Here is a 13,647-nt window from a genome sequence, read left to right as displayed (position 1 = left end):
TTAGACTTCTGCTCCTATTCAAGGCCGTCTTTAGATTCTGGGTGTCAAAGTAGCCAACTGCCAGAGCACAGCTAGTGAGAGAGGATTACTATTGCAGTGTTGTTAACTGGATTGACCGGTCAACCACCTGCATTTCATTATTTACGGCACTGCTCATGTCCAACTGATTATGGATCAAGCACATGAACACGTCTTTAGGTGTTGTGAGCAGAAACTTCAACATTGTGAGAATTCTGTGCAACCTTCGGGACACGCGTTTACAGTGAACACTGAGGCTGTACCCTTACAGTTTTAGACAGTAGCCAATAGGCTATTTGATCATAATGTAGGCCTACCAACACAACCAGTGGATTAAATCCCATAAGATTTTCACATGGAAATAGCTTTTGATTTCTATGATATAGCCTACAGTAGCCACTGTGTGTGTGTGTGTGTGTATATATATATATAACACACACATGGGCAAAAAAGTATTTAGTCAGCCACCAATTGTGCAAGTTCTCCCACTTAAAAAGATGAGGCCTGTAATTTTCATCATAGGTACACTTCAACTATGACAGACAAAATGAGAAAAAAAATCCAGAAAATCACATTGTAGGATTTTTTATGAATTTATTTGCAAATTATGGTGGAAAATAAGTATTTATATTATATTAGTATTTATTCGGATCGCCATTAACTTTTGTCGACGTAGCAACTATTCTTCCTGGGCTCTGCAAAAAAACACTACAAGTAAACAAAACACTGCTAGACAAGGACACATTTTAAATACAACAAATAAATATACATAATAAACAATACCACAATAAAAAAATAATGGTGTGTGTTAGAGTGTGCCATTCCATATATATTTTTTAAAGGTAATTTTGCTGTTTGCTTGAGTAACTGGAGATGGAAGGGAATTACATGAGATCATGGCTCTGTATAATACTGTGTTGCCGTGAATTTGTCTTGAACTCGGGGGACTGTGAAGAGACCCCTGGTGGCATGTCTTGTGGGTTAAGTATGGGTGTCTGACCTGAATGTTATTCGGCTATGCAAACAATCTGACATTTTCAGTACAGTAACACGTTTCATAAAAACTAGGAGAAGCAGTTCATCTCGTCAACCCTCAACCAGGAAAGACTGTCATTCATGTAGTTGATGTTAGCTCTATGTGCAGTAAAGGGAGAGGCGTGCTGCTTTGTTTTGAGCCAGCTGCAGCTTTGCTAAGGTCTTTCTTTGCTGCACTTGACCATACTACCAGACAGGACCAGAGACTGAACAACTAGAACAGTTGATTTGTGTGTCAAAAACACATAACATATTTTTATAAAACAGACATACCCCTCCCCATTTTCACATCTTTGTCAATATGACTTGATCCATGATAATTGACCATCCAATGTTATACCTAGGACTTCAACTTCAAAATAGTCACACCCTTTATACACAACTCCAGTTGTGGTCAAGAGAATGTTTTGAACCAAATACAATGCTTTTAGTTTTATTTCTGACCAATATTTTAATTAATTCCAATACTGACTAACTCCTCATTTAGAATTTCAGTGAGCTCACTGGCTTTGGGTGTTGACATGTAGTGTGTGTGATGATTTGCATACATAGTCATTCTAGCTTTGTGTAATACCAGTGGCAAATTGTTTGTAAAAATAGAGAAGAGTAACAGCCCTGAGGGACAACGCACTGTACATATCTGATGTTAGAGAAGCTTCCATTAAAGAACACTCTCTGGGTTCTATTGGATAAATGACTCTCCAACCATTTGATAGCAGGTGATGTACAGCCATATCAACTGAGTGTCTTCAATAACAATCTAAGATCAATAACATAAAAGGCTGCACTGAAATCCTCACAATACAGCTCCAACTATAATTTTATCCATTTATTTTAACCAATCATCTGTCCCCTGAGTCAGTGCAGTACAAGTTGAGTGCCCTTCTGAAAGTCAGTAGTTAATGCTATTTTTCAGAGAACAAGTTGTATTTGGTCAAACACAATTATCTCTATCAGTTTAATAGGCAGCAAACTGATTGGGCTGCTTTTCGAGCCAGCAAAGGCTGCTTTACTATTTCTAGGCAGTGGAATTACTTTAGCTTCCTTTCACACCTGTGGACGCACACACTCCTTTAGCCGTCATACTGCTCAGGAAGGAGACACGTTCTGTCTCCTAAAGATGAACATACTTTGGTGCAAAAAGTGCAAATCAATCCCAGAACAACAGCTCAGCAAGGAAGAAGCCACTGCTCCAAAACCGCCATAAAAAGCCAGATGATGTTGTGCAACTGCACATGGGGACAAAGATCATACTTATTGGAGAAATATCCTCTGGTCTGATGAAAAAAAAAAAAAGAACTGTTTGGCCATAATGACCATCGTTATGTTTGGAGGGAGAAAGGGGGAGGCTTGCAACCCGAACAACACCATCCCAACAGTGAAGTATAGGGGTGGCAGCATCATGCTGTGGGGGTGCTTTGCTGCAGGAGGGACTGGTGCACTTCACAAAATAGATGGCATCATGAGGGTGGCAAATTATGTGGATATATTGAAGCAACATCTCAAGACATCAGTCAGGAAGCTAAAGCTTGGTAACAAATGCATCTTCGAAATGGACAATGACCCCAAGCATACATTCAAAATTGTGGCAAAATGGCTTAAGAACAACAAAGTCAAGGTATTGGAGTGGCCATCCCAAAGCCCTGACCTCAATCCTATAGAAAATGTGTGGGCAGAACTGAAAAAGTGTGTGCGAGCAAGTAGGCCTACAAACCAGACTCAGTTACACAGGCTCTGTCAGGAGGAATGGGCCAAAATTCACCTAACTTATTGTGGGAAGCTTGTGGAAGGCAACCCAAAACGTCTAACCAAAGTTAAACAATTTAAAGGCAATGCTACCAAATACTAATTGAGTGCATGTAAACTTCTGACCCACTGGGAATGCGATGAAAGAAATAAAAGCTGAAAGAAATCACTACTATTATTCTGACAATACTGAATGAACAATGTACACTTATTTTAACTTAATATAATAAAAATTAAATATATTTAGTCTCATAAATAATGAAACATGTTCAATTTGGTTTAAATAATGCAAAAACACAGTGTTGGAGAAGAAAAAAAGCTAACGTTTAAGTTCCTTGCTCAGAACATATGAAAGTTGGTGGTTCAATATTCCCAGTTTCAATGTTCCCAGTTAAGAAGTTTTAGGTTGTAGTTATTATAGGAATTATGACGCGTCAACTATCTCTCTATACCATTTGTATTTCATATACCTTTGACTATTGGATATTCTAATAGGCACTATAGTATTGCCAGCCTAATCTCAGGAGTTGATAGGCTTGAAGTCATAAACAGCGCTGTGATTCATGCATTGCTAAGAGCTGCTGGCAAACGCAGTAAAGTTTGAAAGAATGCTTACGAGCCTGCTGCTGCCTATCACCGCTCAGTCAGACTGCACTATCAAATCATACTTAATTATAATATAATAAACACAGAAATAAGAGCCTTAGGTCATTAATATGGTCAAATCCGGAAACTATAATTTTATCGAATGGGTGGCAACTAAGTCTAAATATTGCTGTTACATTGCACAACCATCAATGTTAAGTCATAATTATGTAAAATTCTGGCAAATTAGTTCGCAACGAGCCAGATGGCCCAAACTGTTGCATATACCCTGACTCTGCATGCAGTGAATGCAAGAGAAGTGACACAATTTCCCTAGTTAATATTGCCTGCTAACATGAATTTCCTTTAACTACACTGCTCAAAAAAATAAAGGGAACACTAAAATAACACATCCTAGATCTGAATGAATGATTCTTATTAAATACTTTTTTCTTTACATAGTTGAATGTGCTGACAACAAAATCACACAAAAATGATACATGGAAATCAAATTTAATCAACGCATGGAGGTCTGGATTTGGAGTGACTCGAAATTAAAGTGGAAAACCACACTACAGGCTGATCCAACTTTGATGTAATGTCCTTAAAACAAGTCAAAATGAGGCTCATTAATGTTTGTGGCATCTACGTGCCTGTATGACCTCCCTACAACGCCTGGGCATGCTCCTGATGAGGTGGCGGATGGTCTCCTGAGGGATCTCCTCCCAGACCTGGACTAAAGCATCCGCCAACTCCTGGACAGTCTGTGGTGCAACGTGGCGTTGGTGGATGGAGCGAGACATGATGTCCCAGATGTGCTCAATTGGATTCAGGTCTGGGGAACGGGCGGGCCAGTCCATAGCATCAATGCCTTCCTCTTGCAGGCACTGCTGACACACTCCAGCCACAGTGGTTAGAGCGTTGGACTAGTAACCGGAACCCCCGAGCTGACAAGGTACAAATCTGTCCCTGAACAGGCAGTTAACCCACTAGGCAGTCATTGAAAATAAGAATTTGTTTGTAACTGACTTGCCTAGTTAAATAAAGGTAAAATAAAAAATAAAAACATGAGGTCTAGCATTGTCTTGTATTAGGAGGAACCCAGGGCCAACCGCACCAGCATATGGTCTCACAAGGGGTCTGAGGATCTCATCTCGGTACCTAATGGCAGTCAGGCTACCTCTGGCGAGCACATGGAGGGCTGTGCGCCCCCCCCGCCCCCCCCAAAGAAACCTCCGCACAAAGGCGGAGGTAGCGGTCCTGCTGCTGGGTTGTTGCCCTCCTACGGCCTCCTCCACGTCTCCTGATGTACTGGCCTGTCTCCTGGTAGCGCCTCCATGCTCTGGACACTACGCTGACAGACACAGCAAACCTTCTTGCCACAGCTTGCATTGATGTGCCATCCTGGATGAGCTGCACTACCTGAGCCACTTGTGTGGGTTGTAGACTCCGTCTCATGCTACCACTAGAGTGAAAGCACCGCCAGCATTCAAAAGTGACCAAAACATCAGCCAGGAAGCATAGGAACTGAGAAGTGGTCTGTGGTTATCACCTGTAGAACCACTCCTTTATTGGGGGTGTCTTGATAATAGCCTATAATTTCCACCTGTTGTCTATTCCATTTGCACAACAGCATGTGAAATTTATTGTCAATCAGTGTTGCTTCCTAAATGGACAGTTTGATTTCACAGAAGTGTGATTGACTTGGAGTAACATTGTGTTGTTTACGTGTTCCCTTTATTTTTTTGAGCAGTGTAAAATAGTGATTATGTTAAGATTGATTGTTTTTTATAAGATAAGTTTAATGCTAGCTAGCAACTTACCTTGACTCCTTGCTGGACACGCGTAACAGGTGGTCAAGCCTGCCACACAGTTTCCTCGTGGAATTTCCTCGTCATAATTGGCATCCAAGTTTTCATAACATTTTTGAAATCGGTCGACCTCTACTTTGAGTCATTACGATTCTTCAATTCAGAGGGCTCTAACGGTTCTCGCCACTAATTTCTTAACATGCTTGTCAAAAATGGCATGAATCATTTTACAAGTACTTCCAGTGCTGCATCTGGATAATGTTATGGTCTCTACAGCCAATGGGAACTGATATTGCTTAGGAGCATTAGTGAAGATATGATAAATACAAGTGCTTGTCACAGATCCAACACTATTGGTATACACTGCAGTTGACTGAGTGATAACCTGGGTCATAACACAGGCATTAGTCACAGAAGCTTCCTCTTGAGAGGACAGCTAGTTGCTAATCAGTCAATGTTCAGGTCACCCAGAGAATAGACCTCTCTGTGTTCATCACACACTATCAAGCGTTTCACAAACATTATCTATACTGAACAAAAATAAACACCACATGTAAGTTGTTAGTCCCATGTTTCATGAGCTGAAATAAAAGATCCCAGAAATGTTCTATACACACACAACTTATTTCTCTCAAATTGTGTGTCAAATGTGTTTACAACCCTGTTAGTGAGCATTTCTCCTTCGTCAAGAAACTCCATCCACCTGACAGGCATAAAATATCAAGAAACTGATTAAACAACATGATCATTACACAGGTGCACCTTGTGCTGGGGACAATAAAAGGCCACTAAAATGTGCAGCTTTGTCACACAACACAATGCCACAGATGTCTCAAATTCTGAGGCAGTGTGCAATTGGCATGCTGACTGCAGGAATGTCCAACAGAATTGTTGCCATATAATTGAGTGTTAATTTCTCTACCGTAAGCAGCCTCAAACGTTGTTTTAGAGAATTTGGCAGTTCATCCAACCGGCCTGACAACTGCAAGCCACATGTAACCACGCCAATCTAGGACCTCCACATCCGGCTTCTTCACCTGTGGGATTGTCTAAGGAGATGGCGGGGGAGTGCTGAGGAGTATTTCTGTCTGTAATGAAGCCCTTTTGTGGGGTAAAAAAATCATTCTGATTGGCTGGGCCCCTGCCTAGTCATGTGAAATCCATAGATTATGGCCTAATGCATTTATATCAATTGACTGATTGTTGCGTTTATATTTTTGTTCAGTTTAGATACTGACTGTTAGCATTTGGTGGCCTACAGCAACACCCTAAAATAATAGGCTTTAGATGAGCCAGGTGAACCTGTAACCACAACACCTCAATAACACTTGCCATGAGACCACTTCTTAACATTACAGGGATATAGCACTGAATATATACAGCAACACCTCCCCCATAGGCATTCCTGTCTCTTCTGTAGATGTTATATCCTTGTATTGCTACTGCTGTAACATCAAAGGAATTATCTAAGTGAAGCTCAGAAATGGCTAATATATTAAATGTTATCTGATAATCATAAGTTAATGATTTCATTAACCTTATTTCTACAGCTACAAATATGAATATGGGCTATTTGAACCCTTTTCTGGGTAGCTTATCAGAGATATATATAATATGGAAAAGAACAAAAAGCAAGAGAAGAAAAAAACCATTCAGCAGTCCATCAACCAGTTGGTGTATGTAAGTGTGTGTGCGCTGCAGGGTTGACACTACGAACCCACATAGACATCGAAGGACCTGGCTGAGGTGGTCGTGAGGGCATCAGGGCACAAAGCCTGCTTGCACAAACCATGCTCTATCCTGTTCGTTGTTGCTTGTCCCGGAGGAGAGACGTGATTATAGGGCTTTAGTTAGAACACTGAGGGCTACTGCGCTCCAAACGGAGTAATAGATGCAAGCAGACAGGGGAGCCTCTACGGGTGGTATCTAAGGACTTTGAGAGGCTCACTTGCGGACATACGCTCACATGCCCCCCCCTCCGTGCAGAGCAAGCTGGCACACAACCAGTTCATACAGGCGCTCTCTGCTACGGAGCTGCACACACAGACCCAGCTGGCTCATCCAGAGTCATTACAGAAAGCCTTGGAGTTGGCTTTGGAGAGGGAGATTGTGTGGGCTGGGTCTTCAGTGGGGGCGTTTGGAGATACACCCACTTTGCGGGCTGTGGTGCAGAGTAGCCCAGAGCTGGAAAAGCTTGCATGAGTGACTGAAATGACTGAACTCATTTGTGCTGTATCGCTCCAGACAGCACACAACACACGCCCTGGCCCCATGGTCTGCTGGGGGAGTGGCCAGCCAGGCCATTTGCGCAGGAATTGCCCAATGTCCCCCAGAGCCCAGGGAAACGTCTTGGGGTCCGCATAGACGGTGCCGTGCAGACCCGTCTCTCTTTCCCAACCCCCACCATCGCCAGGGGGAGCCCAACAGCACAGACGGGGGAGCGAGGCTCCACTTCCCCCAGAAGCAGACAACTGCAAGCGGATGGGCGGGCCGGACCTGTGTTGGGGACTTTGGTCACCACCCAGTCAATGTGGAGGGGGTGCTCTGCTCTGCCCTGGTGGACACTGGATCCACAGTAACCATGGTGAGACTGGAAATTGTAACAGGTTGGGCTCAGTTTGAGGCCACAACTGTGCAGCTCTGCACAGTCACAGGTGAGCTGGCACCCATGGAAAGGAAGGGGATAATTACAGTAGGGGTCAGGACGGTGCATCATCCTGTGTGGGAAGGAAGCTAGATCTAGACAGGTGCACACTGAGCTTCCAGGGAGGGCCTGCAGTCACTAACACAGGCGGCAGGTACCCTAGTGGTTAGAGCTTTGGACTAGTAACTGAAAGGGTGCAAGATCGAATCCCCTAGCTAACAAGGTAAAAATCAGTGGTTCCTAACCTATTTCATTTACTGTACCACCAACTGAATTTTGACTGCCCGGAGTACCCCCCCAGCCAGGAAGTTCCCCTTCATACGCATTTTACCAGTAGTCCTATGGTCTCATGAGTCTCCTCAAGTACCCACTGTGGATAGGCCAAGTACCCCCATGGGTCCTAGTACCCCAGGTTGGGAACAACTGACCTAAACCACCATTGCTGCCGAAGGATAAGGGGTTCACATGGACAGGCCATGTGATCCGTGAGAAAAGCAGTTAAGAGCTTTGGCCCAGTAACCGAAAGGTCTCTGGTTCGAATCCCCGAACCGACTGTTGATAAGTCCTTTACTCAAGGACACAACACTAATTCCGCCTGTAAGCCGCTCTGGATAATAGCATCTGCTAAATGAAATAGATTATAAAAACATTTACATTTTTCATTTATCGTGGTCATTACAATACATCTTCAAACATGTATGATATTGTACGACCAGGTAAGACGTATGATACTATACAGCCTATGACTTGCATGATATTGTACAACAGCTATTCCATTCATAATGTAAGGTAACGTAATATAAACGTAATATATCATCCTGAATGAAGCTCACAGAACAATACGAATTGCCCTGCGACCACGTTGAATTAAAATACGCTACATGATTATCTATTTATCTACTGCAGTGTTTATGTGCAATTTAGAACTCAAAGGCATTAAATGAAAGGCTAAAAAAAAAATGCTTAAATATTGTGGTAAAGTATTAGGCTACTAATCATTCAGTAGAATGTAAATAGTAATTTCATACATTTCAATTAAAACAAGTTTTAAAAAGCGCAGAAAATTGGAAACGCATGCAATAATAAGAGAAATCTAAAGAAATAAATTAAGTAGTATATAATAAAAGTTGTCATAGTCAGTTGCTTTATTATAAACGTAAACCTATGCAATACCGGTAGCCTAGGCTCTGCCAAACATTTTCAATATTTCAGTTGGATTTACCTTAGCAGCACGTTGCAGAGTGCTACAAAGTAGTGCCCCCCAATATGAAGCGCCGCTCCTTTGCTCAAACGTTTCACTCTGAAGGGATAAACTTTTCCTCAAAGAACTCAGCGAGAAAATGAATCGCGCTTTCAAAGACAGGTAAGTCACTCACCCGTCGGACTTACCGTCGAGACTACTTTATTCAGTTCTTGCGGTTTTCGTTTGCCAGTATCAAACTTTTTGGCGTCAGTTCTAACATGCGTTGCGAGACGTTTCATTGGTCGTGTGAGATGGGAAAGGGGAAGGTCTGGAAATGTGCAAATCTCCCCCCAAAATGTACTGTCTGGTCTGGGTCACAGCATTTGTGAACTGTAAATTATGTATGAACTACATGATGTATATTGCTCTCAGCTCAAGGCTGTTTTGAACCAATGGCCATCAACTTCTTACATGTATTTGAGGATTAGTACAATATTTTCAGATGGTAAATTCAAATAGATAACTTAAATACGCTTTTCAGTGCTTAGTTCACATAGACTGCAATCAGAAAGCTATTATTCTGAAATGTAATCATCTTTTAATCCTTTATAGATAGTTATTGATAACATTGAATGCCCAGTTTATCAGGCTTACTTGTGATTACTCAAAACAAAAAGGACCGGCTAGTGTCGTTTCTCTGCATTTCTCACTGTACTCAATCCACAAGAAGTTCAGACACCATAGTTGACTACTATCACCAAGAGCCACTAGCTGTATCTCCCGATTTTGAAATCCCAATTTAAAAGTGTCAAGTATTTTTTGTGCTATGAAATACATTGGGGGAAAAGTACTCAATTGTCACACTTAAAAGTAAAGATACCTTAATCGAAAATGATTTATGTAAAAGTGAAAGTCACCCAGTAAAATACTACTTGAGTAAAAGTCTAAAAGTATTTGCTTTCAAATATACTTTGGATTTTATATTTTTATTTATTTACGAATAGCCAGGGGCACACTCCAACACTCTTTATGTAGTGTTGTGTTGTCTCTCTTGACATGATGTGTGTTTTGTCTTATATATATATATATATATATTTTAATTTTTTGAATCCCAGCCCCCATCCCCCAGGAGGCCTTTTGCCTTTTGGTAGGCCATCATTGTAAATAAGAATTTGTTCATAACTGGCTTACCTAGTTAAATAAAGGTTAAAAAAAATTTTTTTTAAGTGTTTAGTGAGTCCGCCAGATTAGAGGCAATATGGGTTGACTAGGGATGTTCTCTTGATAAGTGTGTGAATTTTCCTGCCCTGCTAAGCATTCAAAGTGTAACAAGTACTTTTGGGTGTCAGGGAAAATGTATTGAGTAAAAAGTACATTATTTTCTTTAGGAATGTAGTGAAGTAAAAGTTGTCAAAAATATAAATAATAAAGTAATGTACAGATACCCCAAAAACCTACTTAAGTAGTATTTTCAAGAACTTTTACTTAAGTACTTTACACCACTGATGAAATATTACTGTGAAAAATAAATGTTTTAGGAGCTGAGCAGTGGTAAGAGTTGAAGCAGACAGTTGTAACATGTGGAATGGTAATTTAGTCCGTATGGGTTTGAAGTTAGAGGCTGAATGGATACCTGCCACGTCTCCTGGCTGTTACAGTCCCCCCGGTAAAATGCATTTCTTGACTTGCAGCTGACTTCACAACCTGTCAACTGTCAGTGATGGCAGCGCTATATAGGAAACACAGAAAGCAAAAAGAAGACAGCGGACTGAATGTTGGAAAAACAGTCCATATGTTGGAAACAAACTACCAAGCGCTTGAGAGAAAATGTCAAAGGGAACGTGTGATTCGATTAGGATAATGATGAGATCTGTTTCTTAGGCTTATGCAAAGGAAGACTTGAGATATTTAGTGTGGTATTCTGTCAACAACTTGATCAAATAACACACGCTGGAAGTCAAACTGCATACTTACCAGACCTCATCTACATTTTTGAACAGAGCATAACTCATTTTCCAATTGTGCATTGAGAGGTCAGCATCAGGGTTACATCATTGCTCTCTAGTGGATATTGTACTATGTCGTACTACTGCACTTCAGTTTATCAGTCCATCAGCAGATCAGTGTATTCTCTATAACTCAGTGTCCTATCCTATCCTTTAATGAACTGTGTTGGTTAAGCAAAGGAGCAATAGGGTTTGTACCTCTCTGGGCGGGCTAAGCAGTTCTCCTGAGTACTTATTGTGTCTCAGGCATTACAAAATGATAAACGTCTGAATAGGTCAGCTATAACAGACTTCACAAAACAATGATATACGCTGTTATATTAAAGGTGTTCAGCTTCTATTAGGCAATCTCATATTCCATGTAAAAATGTTGACACCCACCCCTACATATTCCATGTAAAAATGTTGACACCCACCCCTACCCATTCCAGAAATGAGGCAGGTCTTACAGTAGGCTACTTGGGAATCATGGGAATCAGATCAAGAGTAGCTAGCCCACCGGAAAGGTAAAAGTAAACATTCTCTGGGAGTGCTGCCTCAAACGAAACTCCAGACAAAACAGTCCTAGACTGTCTGAAACACAGAGGTATAGGAAGCCCCCCCTCGGTCTTCCCTCCACATACGTTATAAACCCTGCTCTAGGGAAGGCCGTTTAAAATGGTTTTCAACACTGAGCCTTAGCAACCCCCCCCATACACATTAGTTGTATATCTTAAGTCATGTAGTGAAAAACATTGGTATGCTTTATTGGAGTGTCCTGGTGTTTTTCACACTCCACACTTCTCTTACTTCTCCTACTTCCGAGTGTATTCCACTGGCTTGTTAACACCGACTACACCATTTGGAATGGAAGGATGGAACATGTAATTAGGATAAAATACTATAAATGCAAATGTTATGGAATGCACTTGACCTTACCATGACATGTAGGCACCTGTATAGTTCTGGTCCAGGGCGTTAGTACGGCTGCTAACTCCGTTAAAAGGGGGCTCAGAGTTAGCAGCCGTGCTAACACCCTGGACCAGAGATAGCTACTGTATAACCTTGTTGACCTTGACATTTAGAGAAGTCAATATTAGAGGGAGAAGCACCCCTGATCTGCATATCTCCCGTAGTTTATGCAGTAATTATTTTCTTCCTGTCAGTTTGTGGCTGTATCTCTGTAATTGGCCAACCCACTCCACTGATTAAAGCAGTCAACCCGCTGTGTGGTTTCTAGGAATGTTTTATGGCCTGGTTTTGGCAACGCACTTTTCCAATTGGAGAATGGTACTGCCATGTGGCAAGACATTCCGTCGTTTGAGGTGAGGTTTTTGGTTTGTAAACTGAAATGCGTAAGTTATTGAGACTTATATGTCTTTGGATATTTAAAAAAAAAGTTAATGCCATTGCCAAAGTCTAATTTGTTTAAGTTTGTGGACAGTGAGGATGTTTCAAATGTTACAAAATCCATAACAATTGTTAACCCATACAGTTTTACAATATAACCCAGGCCTTCTGGTGCATAGCACCATCTACTGGCTAAAGTTAGAAAGTGTACTACTGAATTATCCCCAGCTGTCTCATATGAATAGTTCTCCACCCAATACATGCAACAACTCTCCCATAATATCCTTTGGTCAGTTTGCCAATCTCTTTTCGAAATAGTCATTTTTCCTACAGATTATTTTCCCTGTGTATTACAGATATGCAAAATCTATTTTCTAAAGGATAACAACTTTTCGGGTGCATGCAGTGCCTGCCTTAGCCACATTTCCCCATAACCAGGGTTCAGTAATATACTGTATTGAGCTTGCAAGGAAGAAGCTCAGTGCATATTAAGCACTCAAGGTTTTTATTAAGGTATTTTACTGTCTCTTGATTTTCATGGCTCTGTGATGTTTTTGATGTGCAGTACAGCTGCTCTTCTCTTGAAACGTTTGGTCAAACAATTTAAATCATGAGGGTAATAATGTCCACATAATCATGGTCATTCTCCCAAGACAAGTCATAGGCTACTTCCCGCTTTATACCTGATTTAGGCTTACGCTGTCCATATTAGGACTTCCTCCTGGTTGTGGCTGTCGGATGCTTTAACCATAAGCTGTGCATTTGTCTCTGTCTGCGGGTCTGTGTTTGTGGGTAAACCATGAGGATCCTGGCAGAGGACCTGTTAACAGGCCATAGTCTGATGGCCGCAGGCCGCCTGGCCCACAGATCATCAACTTAGACTGCAGAACATCCCGTGCTCTGGTCACCATGGAAACGGCAGGAGCTGGATCGAACCAAGTAATGAGAGGATGATTTGCAATATCATCTAATCTACCTGTATGTATCCTAGGCTCAGTAGACAGAATATTCCAATCACGAACGCAACCAACAAAGGAATCTGTCTCAGAAATTACCATTTTGAACTCCACAAAGCATTTTGTTGCTGACAAGATGCACAAAGGAGGGTTTCAATTACCACAAGTTAATTGTGGTTGGAGATATAGCTACAGGGCAAACACAATAACAAAGCAAATCAGACAGGATTTTTCTGAACTCGGATAATCTTAAGAAGACAATGTAGTGAAAACAAAGTGTGCATGCATTAGACAGCACACACGCACATTCAGAACTGAGCAAGCTTAAAATAGC

At 41.4% G+C, this 13,647-nt stretch overlaps 1 protein-coding gene across 4 annotated transcripts in view; it reads right to left on the bottom strand.

The window, feature by feature from the left end:
* The window catches only part of LOC112234141 (myosin light chain kinase, smooth muscle-like), a 93,469-nt gene extending 84,181 nt beyond the window's left edge, over nucleotides 1–9,288 (bottom strand). For 2 of the 4 annotated variants that reach the window (XM_024402142.2, XM_024402143.2), the window contains exon 1: nucleotides 9,062–9,288. The gene's annotated coding sequence lies outside the window, so the exon portion shown is untranslated. The remainder of the gene's footprint in view (nucleotides 1–9,061) is intronic. The other 2 variants (XM_024402145.2, XM_024402144.2) reach the window with 2 other exon arrangements.
* Between the last annotated feature and the right edge of the window lie 4,359 nt (nucleotides 9,289–13,647).

The sequence above is a fragment of the Oncorhynchus tshawytscha genome, linkage group LG03, assembly GCF_018296145.1.
Source record: "Oncorhynchus tshawytscha isolate Ot180627B linkage group LG03, Otsh_v2.0, whole genome shotgun sequence".
Classification (NCBI taxonomy): Eukaryota; Metazoa; Chordata; class Actinopteri; order Salmoniformes; family Salmonidae; genus Oncorhynchus; species Oncorhynchus tshawytscha.
This window is presented reverse-complemented; position numbering and strand designations above follow the sequence as displayed.